Source organism: Numenius arquata, chromosome 2 (assembly GCF_964106895.1).
Source record: "Numenius arquata chromosome 2, bNumArq3.hap1.1, whole genome shotgun sequence".
NCBI lineage: Eukaryota > Metazoa > Chordata > Aves > Charadriiformes > Scolopacidae > Numenius > Numenius arquata.
This window is the reverse complement of record NC_133577.1, coordinates 101,253,669-101,265,490: the sequence shown is the minus strand read 5'-3', so window position 1 is coordinate 101,265,490 and position 11,822 is coordinate 101,253,669.

Genomic DNA, 11,822 nt, shown 5'->3' with positions numbered 1-11,822 from the left:
AATTATAGTTTTGGTCACTGCTATTAGAGAAAGAGATATTCAGGCTAAAACAGATGCAAAGAAGGGTTGCCAAAGGGAAGATTTAAGAGAGCTCAGCTTGTTTCGTCTAACAAAACAAGGGCTGGAAGGAGACTACTTGCTGCTGTTTAAAAATACCTCAAGAAGGAAAAGATAGTAAGCTAAAGGACAAGACTTGCGTAAAACCAAAGGTGCTTAAAATGACCAGAAATAAATTTAACCAGAAAACAAGATTACAGAAAGCTGTACAGAGAATGAACAGAGCAAAAGAACCTGTGTTAGTGTACTCCTTAGAAACTTAGCTCATGAATGGGATTCTATAATGCACTATGAGAGTAGCTACAGTCTCCGGGACCAACTGAATCCTTTCTAACCTATGCGGCAGGTAAGAATTCATTCACCCCTTATATATAATGGAATCCATAGGCTTATGGAAGCTTCTAACAGCTCCTTCTCATTAGACCTAATAGATGAGGATTATGTCTCAGCTTTGATCCATCACTTACAGCGCATTTCATTTATTTTGCATTCCTTGCCTGGCTGGCAAAGGGAGCTGACAGAGGCTGAAGTCATTCAAGGCACATTGGCAGGTGAAGGAAAAATCCAGGGTGTGCTTACTGCTCATTGGCACCATTAATTTTTCATCAGAGATTAAAATGCTAATATGCTGCTGGGTCAACAAATAGTGCTGATTTTCTTCCACTAGAAGACTCTTCTCAAAATCACAAGTATTAAATACAGGCAGAATCTTTTGCAGCGGAGGCTGTGTTAAGGCTTCCTGTTCCTGCTGAAGGACTGCACTCCCAGGCACAGCTGTGATATAAACCCCCTGTTGGCTGCTCGGCCTCCTCACTCCCGGCCTCCTCATTTCCATACCTGCAGTCACGGATGCTCCTGGTACGTACCATTTAATTCCAGTGTGACACCTGGTTCAACACTTTCCTGATGTACTTCACTGTTTGCAGCTACTGACATAACAACACAAAACAAAAAATTATGGTTTTTTCTTCAAGATTTAACAATTAACAACTTAATAAAATTGGCAGACCTTAGCAAGGGAGAACCATTAGCAATTTCCAGCATAATATAAAAAATGAAACAAGTACTGAAACACTCCAATACTTATATCGCTGGTAATGCATGTTTAATCTTCAGTAGAAATGCACTTTTGCTTTTTTTTACGATTTCATTTAATATATAGTTTTCTCATAACAATATAATCAATGGCTATTTTACCATGCAGTTGCAATAGCAGAAAAAAATACACAGTAGCATTTTGAAATCTTTACCTTTCAGAAAGAAACTCTCATATAGTATTTTCATGTAAAACCACAGAAACAACCTGGACAGATTACTAATACAATTAAACTGCAATGCAGAGTTAGCAAACTTATGATTTTAGCATTTAAAACCTTTTTTTTTCCATTTTCAAAATGTTGTAAACTGAAAAGGAACAGCTTTTTGTGCTCACAACATTTTTTTTTATAATTGAATGAGGTAATAAACATCACAGTAAGTATTATAGGGAGACAGTCTTCCAGAATGTCTCAAAATTTTGATAGAAAACTCCCAGAAGTAATTTCTTAAAAACCTTATCTGTGTCCGCTTTGGGGCATAATTTCAGCAAAACCACTGCTTGATGCTTCCTCAGTGGCTGCTCTGTAGAAATCAGAAATATGGTCCTGTCCCGTCCTGTCCTTTTGTACATCTCATTTGAACACATTTCCAGGCAGGGAAGGCAGGCACGCAAGGAACGCTTCTAACAATGAAACAAGACATATATTGTAGAGAAAAAAAGCAGAAATATTTGAGAGTTTAAAGGTCAAATAGGGAATATTTCTATCCTCTTACAAGGAAAGGCAGGTATCTCAGGTACTGCCTAAAATGCGGAGTCAAAGGAGAAAACCATTGGCACTACTAAATCTGACTTCAAAGCATTACTTATAGAGTCTACTAAGACACAGGCATGTCATAACTTCCAAACTTGAGCATTGTGTCCATTCTAGCTGGCATATTTCTTGCTAAATATTAGATTTAAAACCATCACCATGCAGGTCTGAACAATACTTAGACAAATCTGGGTATGAATACAGCAGGAAAGATAATAATATTTCTATAGCAGGCTCAGTTTTCAATAATTTGCACTACATATATCATAAATCCTTGGGAAGAGACACAGATCAGTAAGGATGAGATTGTCAGGAAGCAAATGTGCTCCGGACAGCTGTTTATTGTGTGGGTTCAGAGATATAAATATATAAATGGTTGTATATATTAGAGATAGTAAAGAAAAAAAAAAACGAGACAAAATATTTCCAGCATGATGCTGTTCCTATGTATTTTATGCCTGCAGAGTGCATTCACTTCAGATTGTCTTTGAGAAAAGGAAAGCTTTTTCTCATCTATTGGGCAGGGCTCAGCACACTGCAGCCTCTCAGGTAAACCTCATGTCTTCTCAAAACGATACGTTTACAGCAGGCACGTCATATTAAAACAAATACTATTAAAAAAGAGACTAGTTTCCAGAACCAAATATATCCAGCATGTATTAGATCAAAACTGAGAGGTTGCTACCGTCTTTTGTCAGCAACTGGTATGAGTCGGTTGCAAGGCAGTGATACTGCGGCACAACCAGAAAGCAGCATTACTTCCACACAGTTTCTGCTGCGTGGTTACTCTGTCACTCTGCAAGTGGCCCCTGCTGACATGGGAGACTACCACAGCCGAACACGGGCAGCAATGGGTTATTCAGCAGATATTCTCCTCCTCCACATTCGAGTTGTAGCCACTTCATCTTAGTAGCCACTCTGACCAGTCAGGGCTTTACACAATCAAACCACAGAGAAAAAGATACATCTCTTTCCCTCTGGAGATAATGAGGAAGACTTAGTTCGTTATTGCTGTCCAGAACACAATGCCTCGCCTTTCCTCACTCACAATAGCTGCTTGTAAAGAAGAAGCTCTTGCAGCCCAGGCTCAGAAAACAATACTGCATGGTCACCATAACCTACAGTCAACTCAAAGTCTCTAAAAGCACCAGAAAGGACTACTTCTCAGGTCCTTGAAATACTTTGAAATGTCTGATTTCCAGCTGGGATTGAAAGATTGGCAGTGTAAAGAGGTCCCCCTGCAGAAGGTCCTCATGGAAAGTTCGCCATTGCAAGAGCACTTCAGAAATGTGGAGTCCCCACGACAAATACACTTCAGCTGACAGTAGGTACCTTGTTCTCATAACCTTTTCTATCAAGAGCATCCCTGACAGACCTGGTATGACAGCCCAGCTGACATGTTGAGACTGTTTGTGAAATGGGTAGAGAGTTATTCTTAGCATGGAGCTGGTGCCAAGCCTTCTTTCTGCCCAAGGCAGTTCCTCGAAAGAAGACTCCCATGCCAGCCTTCTGTTCCAGAGAAATCTACTGTACAATAAGACAACAAAGTTCCCAAGCCAGATTCAGTGCTGGGCTGAGGCGGGGTAGAGCAGGTTTTCAAGTGTGCCAGGAAGGGAACACGTTTCCTGAGCAAGCCAAAGGATAAGCATGGATGCTTCTCTGCTAACCCTACAAGCCACTTTTATGACTTTTGGCTGCCATCATGGAGTGACATGGGGACAGGCAGGCTGCTATTCCAAATGTCAAGTTTTCTATCATGTGAGAGGGTGCTTTCCTGTTCTTGGTGGACCCAGTATGTGCCTGTGCTGCCACGTTTTTGCAGAGATGTGCTATCTATGCGGGCAAAAGCATGGACCATGGAGGTGGCATGGAACATGTGGTGGCCATTTCAAATCACTGCAGGTGATCTGAATGGTAGTCTTGTTCCTCGAGGAACATGGACCCCAGAGATCAGCTGGGTCTTTCTCCAGAGCCCCAAAGCATTATGGGTGCTGCCAGAGGCACACTAAGCAGAGATAGCGAAGGAACCTGAAACTATGCAAAGCAAACCCAAAGCCTGTACAAAGTAGCAAAAAGAACTCCTAATTAGATGCTCAGAACTATGTACTTTTTTTTATCATGACAGTTCCTGGACAGCTTTTCTTCCCTACTTACCTAAAAAAAAAAAAAAAGAATAAAGAATAAAGAGCTTCTTCAGAAGGTAAGTCACCCTGTCAGACTGTATTTGTAAAAACAAACATATTGCATCTCATAAACCTCTTCTCCACAACAGTAAACAGCAGATTAGAAAATGATTGAATGTAGTTGATTTTCTAATCTGATGCAGACGTGCTCAAATAGCTTTATAGACATATAGCACCGCAGCCTTCATTTAGTTTGAATTAAACAATACCTGCTACAGCTAGTCTACATTTCAGTGTTAGCCTCTTGTCTGCAGTCACCTACTGTGAAGGTCAAGAAATCAGATCACAGAAGGCTCGATGTTAGTATCTCACATCTTTGAGCTTTTATTCAGGTGTATGTGTCAGAGCAGCGTATCTCTAATCTCTACGCGTATGTCTCTATCGTTACTAAAACCAGGTGTCACGGTAGATGGTGGCAAGCAGTCAGCTGTGCACTCAGCTGCATATACTCTTCCCCATCTCTGTGAAGATGTCTAGGATTTCATAGGTTTACTCAAGACAAGCCATCTTGCCTTATTCTCATCTTTTTTTCAAGGTCTAGAACAATAGCTGTTGTGAATCAAGATCTAGGTTTACTTCCCTAGGGACAAAATGTACAACAGCATTTCTATTTGAGTTCCTACTTGAGTACTACTGCTTCAAGATCTTCCCTTTCCTAGAAAAGATTTTTTTTTTTTTTTTTTCTATGCCATTGTTCCACATTCTGAAGAACTCATTTATTTATTTTAGCTCTGCCCTGGGGATTTGTCTATGTCTGGTTTGACCTCTGACATACCTGTACCTCTAATGCTGCATTTTAAAGTATCATCTTTAATGATCACATGGCTAATTTTGAAACCTAATGCTACTGTTATAAACAACTGTTAAATGGCTTATAGAACAATTTTTATGCTCATCTATTTCTATGTTTATTTCTGGACAAGAGTGTACTTGCCTAAGATAGCTCTCTTCATGTTACTTCTTGAATTTGTGCCATAGAACAAAGAATGATAAATGTTACAGCAAAAAAGCCATAGCCTTGTCTCTCCTGCCCCAAAACCTCAGTATTACAGCATTTCTAAACCTTTGAATGAAGCACAAATGTTTCTCAGAACAACAGATGATTGGACAAATGAGAAAATCATTATTACATAGCTAAAATAACAGAACATCATAGATGGTGCCAAGGGATTGATTTTGGGTATGGTAGAAGGTCTCTCCCTACTGACAACAACAAAAAATAACTTCAGAAAATAAGTGGAGGTCAGCAGAAAAAAACAAAGTTTGATGTCAAAGGTAATATATACACCATGGTTTTGAAGAGAAATCTAGATGACAGATGAATCTATTTGGCTTGAAGGCACAGACTGAAATAGTAAGCCACAACTTCATTTGTGTATTGATTACAGATATTCATATATCAAATATGCAAACTATTGTTGAATGTGCTAAATAAAATGTCTATTAAATCAGTCACATAGATCCAGAGGTTTCCACCACCTCTCCTAAGGCTGGTTGACCCACCTTGCCTGCAGCTATGAGCATCAGAGTCTGCCAGCTACATCTGTGAGGGCTAGCGCCAGCCTACAGACCACATCGCTTCTCACCAGTTGGGATTTATAGCACCAAGGAGCAACAAAACTGCATGCTCTACCTTTTTAGGCTTGCTTGCACTCTGCCTTTACTATTAAAGAAATTAAAAAGTCAGTTGGTATTAGTCAGTTTGAGTAAACCAGGAAAACTTCTTTGTTCATCACCGTTGGTGATGAAATATCGCATGGTCTGTGCTCTGTCACTTCAGCCATCTGATTTGAGGGCATAGAGCTGGTAACTATATTAATTTGCTTCTCCAAGTTTTCAAAACATTCAAGGGAACTCCTGAGCTGAGGAAACTGCTGGACTCTTGTAGCAGTCAGCATCACAGCAAGCAGGAAAGCAGGTTCCAGCACTGGAGGAGGTGAGTGATTATCCTTTGAACGTGAGCCCTGCCCAAGCACTTTGGAAGGAGCTGGGGTAGTTACAGAATGAAAGACTGACAATCTTAAACGCAAACTGGAAAAGGTCTCACTTCCAGTGAGAGGAAAGTGTGAACATCAGGGATCATACATCATTAACTTAGGTTTTTCATTTATTTTGGTGAGATACAGCACATAGATCTAAGATACCCAAACCTCACAATAATTGCTGTATGTGATACTAGCTCTTCCAGCAAAGTGTAAATAGTGAGACAGAGAAGAGTTGTTTCCAGTATTCTTCCAAAAACTGTGTCACTTTCCTTCAGTTTGTGAAAGGAAAATTATATGCCGTTGTCACAAAAGAATATAAACATAATGAAGCTCAGGCACTACCTGCAGCAAAGGGCAGGGGGTTAGGGGAGATCAAGCAGAAGAGGACATAGTGAAGCATTTGGTTGCTTTACTGAGAAGTGCTATCTATGCTGGTACACCATGAATTGAAAATGAGCAAACCAAATACAAAAACATAGGCAGAAGCTCATCTGCTAGAGACAGAATGCTAAAAATAAATAGAACTGCTTATGTATCAGTGGAACTTTCCATTAGAAATGAGAGGACAAAAGAAAGATTCTCCTTCTGTTTATACAGGGGCTCCCCCCTGCACATGCAACAGGACCTTTGCAAATTTGCTGCACCTCAATTTAATCTCAAAAGCATGGGGAAAATTATTTCCAACAGGATGTCACCTGTCAGCATTCAGAACAACTTTGCATCTTTTCGTTTTAAAGCTCCTTTCTTGAACACCTAAATTCCCAATTCATACCTAGAGGTCATCACAACTAGGACACTCCCAGGGGATCTCAGCTCCTCTTCCAGGCTTCCCCAAGGGCTAGTGATTAGCTATTGCAGTGATCATCAATCACATCTTCTAAACACCATTTGGTGCTTGGACTACGACAGATGCTATGAATTATTAACTAACCTCACTGCCAGTTAAAGCTGAGAACACTCACATACCCCACTACAGTATCCATTGTTACTGAGGTGATGGGCTGCACAGGTATTGCTTTTTCTCCCGTCCTGGGTGTTTTGCCTCTGCGAGTTGTACATTTTTCAGGGTCAGAAATAATTTTTTCTTTGGTATTTTGGACTAACATAAAAAAACCCACGAAGTACAAAACCTTTCATTTAAAGTAATCATAGTTTTCTGGACCTGTAAAAATACATAATTATCCTGATATGGCAACCAATACAAGAGAATCTTGGAAATAGGTTATGCAGAAAAAAAATAAAGCTGATTGATCGTTCACTGTTGCCTGCTTCAGAAAGCTACAAGGACGATGAACTGATGTCTCTCCTCTGGGAACCGAGTAGAGCCAGTCAATTTGTGCAGAGATTTTCTCACTTAAACTGCTTCAAGAAATCCAAACATAAGCTATTAAGGCAATTGTGTGTTTGTAAATTAAAACTAATCTCATCCTTAGAAGGCCCAACAGACCTATAGAACAAGGTGTACCTTAAACAAGCAGGCTAGAAAAGCCCTTTGAGCATTTTTCTAGTTCAAAACTAAAGTATAACTTCAAAAGGATTTTACTGATGTAATTTTTCACCAAATTTTTCCTCACCTTCTTCTCAGCTTTCCAGGCAAAACCTTTCCTTCATTCTAAGCCTTACAACATGTGATCAAAAGTCATACTCATGTGTTGGGAAAAAGGGCAGACCTTACTCTCACCAACTTTGCCCTTTTTTCTCTGTCATCTGAAAAGACTTAAGTACATGCTTAATTTCTTTGTGTGTGAATCATGAAGTTAGTTCACATCAGGTATATGCACAATAAACAAGTGCATGAACATTTGGAATAAAGTTTCACTAAAGCAAGAGTTATAGTTCTAATAACTATTATTAGGCTTCTTTCAGAATCTTGGAGTTGCTTCCTAGCTATTTCCATAATGGAAAACTCTCCACTGAAGATAAAATCTCTGAACCTGTGAGACACTTACCTGAAAGATGTAACAGGTTAAATCATAAGGTCAAGCTTGACTTTAAGCTCCAATTTTGAAAATGGAGCTGCTTAGTATTAAGCACTTTAGAAGTCCCTTGGATAAACTGTCTGGTGTCTGTAGACTTTTGATCTTCGTTGAGCAGTTTTTCAAGAACCTTGAGCCATGAATTACACTGTAAGAGATTTTTAACTGTCTCAGCCAATCCTTTCTAATAGAAAAGTGTGAACTCTAACATGCACACAAAATGTGTTTGGTGTTTGCAGACAGTTTAATCTGCTGTGTGAAGGACTTCCTTCCTTTACTTATACAGCAGATAAAACATTGGTCCTGTTGAAATCAATATAAAATTTCCATTGACTTGAGCCATTTCACCATGTTGAACACAGCTGTCAAAAATGGATTAGTTTCTGTAATATGCCATGGATCACATTAAATACATATTTTATATAATCCTTTCTCTCTCAAGTTTCTGATAAGTTCCAACAATCCTTTTTGTTCCTTGAGATCACCTTCGGAGCATGGCCAAAAGTACCACGGTCTGCATACACTGGTATCTGTGGTTGTTTTAAAAAGCTCACCCCTCTCTTTTACTGAAAAAATCAATCTCAGAGCACGTCCATCTGATTGATTATGCTTGGCACAAGACCAAGCTGATGGTAATATCTTCCTGTGATTAGAATTGTCCATGGTGTTGAGACGTGTTTAACTCCTTTGTCAGCCTTTGCTATGAAATGGTGTATTCAGAAATAAAATGGTGCTGTCATTTCTCCTTCCAGAGGCATTTCACTTTGCATGGAATTATTAAATACTCATAGGCATAAGAGAGAACACTCTAATCATTAGTCTGGATAGTCAAGTTATTGGGGAGAAGGGAGGCAAGTTACAAATCTCATTAAAAAAAAAGATACAAAAAAGGAGTGAAATATTTGCAGGTATAGGGCTAGAACTCAGGTTTCCCCATATACAGGCAAATATATTGATTTCAAAGCTTCTGTGTGTTTGTGTGAGATGTGTTTTATGTCTGTAATCTTACTTGCTCTCAATGTTTAACTATCCCATACAAGGTGGAAGAGTGTCAATAGGGTGGATTGTTCCAGATCTAGGGTGGAACTAGATGATCTTTAAGGTTCCTTCCAACTCTAACCATTCTATGATTCTATGAAAACTCTGTCTTCATCCTCAGATTCTCCTAGATGCTGTTGTAAGGTTTTTGACCTGAGAAGTTAAAGTTCATTAAGCAAAGGAAACAACCAAACCCAGACCTCCTACTTCCCTTCTCAGCACTCTAATGATCCAGCTAGTGGAAGATGGGACAGGCAATAGCACCGACAGCTCCTCTTCTCCATCTGTTCCCCGAAGAACAGAATCCTCTCTTTCCATTTTGCATTCAAGCATATAATTCCTGAAGGAAGTTTCAGCCTTGTGAATCTCCTTCAGTGTCTCCCAGCAGCTTGGAATATCTGAAGTCCCAAAAACGCAAGATTAAAAATGCGGTATTTCTGTCTGGCTGTCACTAACTGACTCTTTGCTTAGCCTGCTAGCCTTCTTAGGTGCTAGAAGAACTCAGCTTTCTTGTAAGGGAAGGCTAAGTGATAGCTTATTTATCAGGCATGGCAGTACCTAACTGCAGTCACAAATTGTCTTTTGAGAAAATACTTCTGAAGCCGTAAATGAAGTATTATTTTTCGACAGCACATCAGAACACTTCTGTGCAGTGACTTTCCTGTACTATTCTGTTGCTAGCCTAGTTCTCAACATATTTTACATCAAAACACATCCTCTGCCAGGTTCTCTGTGGAAGTTTTGTTACTGTATACCAAGCAGTGCAGCTTTTAACGTTAGACATTATCACTTAAGCTTTTGATCTTGTCTTTGGTCTCTTTTCTGCTTAGAAATATTCACATTTATGCTGCTATATTAAATAAACACTAGCTTCCGAAAAGTATTAGTCCATCAGTGTGTTTACTATTATGGTATTGGAAGATCCTCCAAAAGAAATATGAAATGCTCATAAATAAATTTAAATTAATCTCAAAAGTTGCTCAGTTTTTGATGGGGGGGCGCTATAATCTACTGACTACGATTAGTCTAAATTTTATTGACTTTCAATATATTCAGTGGGGTATTCCTCACCGTTTTACTTTGTGTAAAGTACTTTGCGTGCTACACCATGCTCCATTCACTACTGTAAGACCTCAACACAAGTGGGACAGTGGGATAACTCACATTAAGATCACACGGGTGGCATTCAGCTGAGTAAATGCAGACTTGTACAATGTAGACATCTGCAGCTGAACGAGACACCCGCTGGTCTTGTTACAGTCAATGGAGAGAAACAGGCATTTCTAGGATGCAACTCAGCTTATCATAACACAGACATCTAAAATAGGTTAAATGAATCATACACTAAAAGTGACTATTTCTGGTTCCCTTTATACTCAGTAGAGAGGGTGACTAGCTCAGATGCAGACGTTCACAGAGTAGACATCTAAAGTTAGGTGAGATGAACAACTCAAGATGTCTTTCCATATCCCTTAAAAACGTCTGGTGTAGAACAAAATGTCAGCAGATTCTTTTCAGCTAACACTAGCCTCTTCCAATGTATCAGCCCTCTGAATATTTTATTTGTTAACCTCTTCCTAAAAACACTTTGCAAATGTTCAGGTTATGACTGATACCCATTACACACAAGTTTTTGATAGCTTTTCTTGTGTCACAATACTTAAATCATGTGTATGTGTGTCAATTTTGTGTATCAATTAAATGAATGTGTCGTGTACGTGATCCATGATTCCCTAACAAAGGCTACAAAAAAAGCTAACAGATTCATATAGAAAAAGGTGGTAGATAACTAAGTGAATCAAGGTTGATACTAAAGCAACATGAAGACTAAAGCACGTTGTTTGGAACTGCTCATCCATGGATATAATTGCAGCAGGCAAAATGAGAAGAAATGCTACAAAAAAGTAGGACGATGACTACAGAAAAGAAGCAAGGTAGGAGAGAAGAACTCTGAAAGCTAATATTCCTTCAGCCACACAACTTTTGCTTATCATAATAGCTGTAGTTGTTTATGCCAAAAAGCCCACCTGTTTCTTTTTGCTTGGTACCACCATCCTACTGCCAGCATGGATGGCCTTCATCCCCAATAGTGGATGCCATCACCAGCAGAACTAGCTCCTAGCTCTGTAATATGCTGTATAAAGCTTTGAATTTACTTGTTTACTGATAATTATATGTATGCCACCATTTGGAAAGTTCTACTTTGTGCTAGTGAATGTGTATTTGTTTATCTCATAATATATAAAATATGGAGTTTAAATTCTTAGAGGAATCATAAGGGTATAATCATACCTGCTGCAACATTTCAGCCTAGTCATACATCAATATAGAGTTGGTTTTTACACCCTCCCTGCAACAGTGAAATCTGTTCATTTATTAGGTTTCTGTGGTCTAACTTGCACCATGTGGCTTGCCACAGCCCATTGGTTTGTGTTTATAAAATCTGGTACATTTGCCATCCAAATACTAACCAGATCTTTGCTCCTACATTTTAAGAAAGTTAAACTTTCAGCTCTTTCCCCTGAAGTTTGCTGAAGTTCTTCAGTCCACCTCCTGAAGTTCTGGCTCATGATGTTCCCCTGGGAATCTGGCAAGGATGCAAAAAGATAGCTGTCTGAGAAATCATACTTCTTGCAGCATTTTATACCCATACCTGCTTAAAGCCGTAAGTGGCTACATATTCTCCTTATGGAACACAGTATCTTGGAAGCAAAGTCAGGCAATATCCTACTG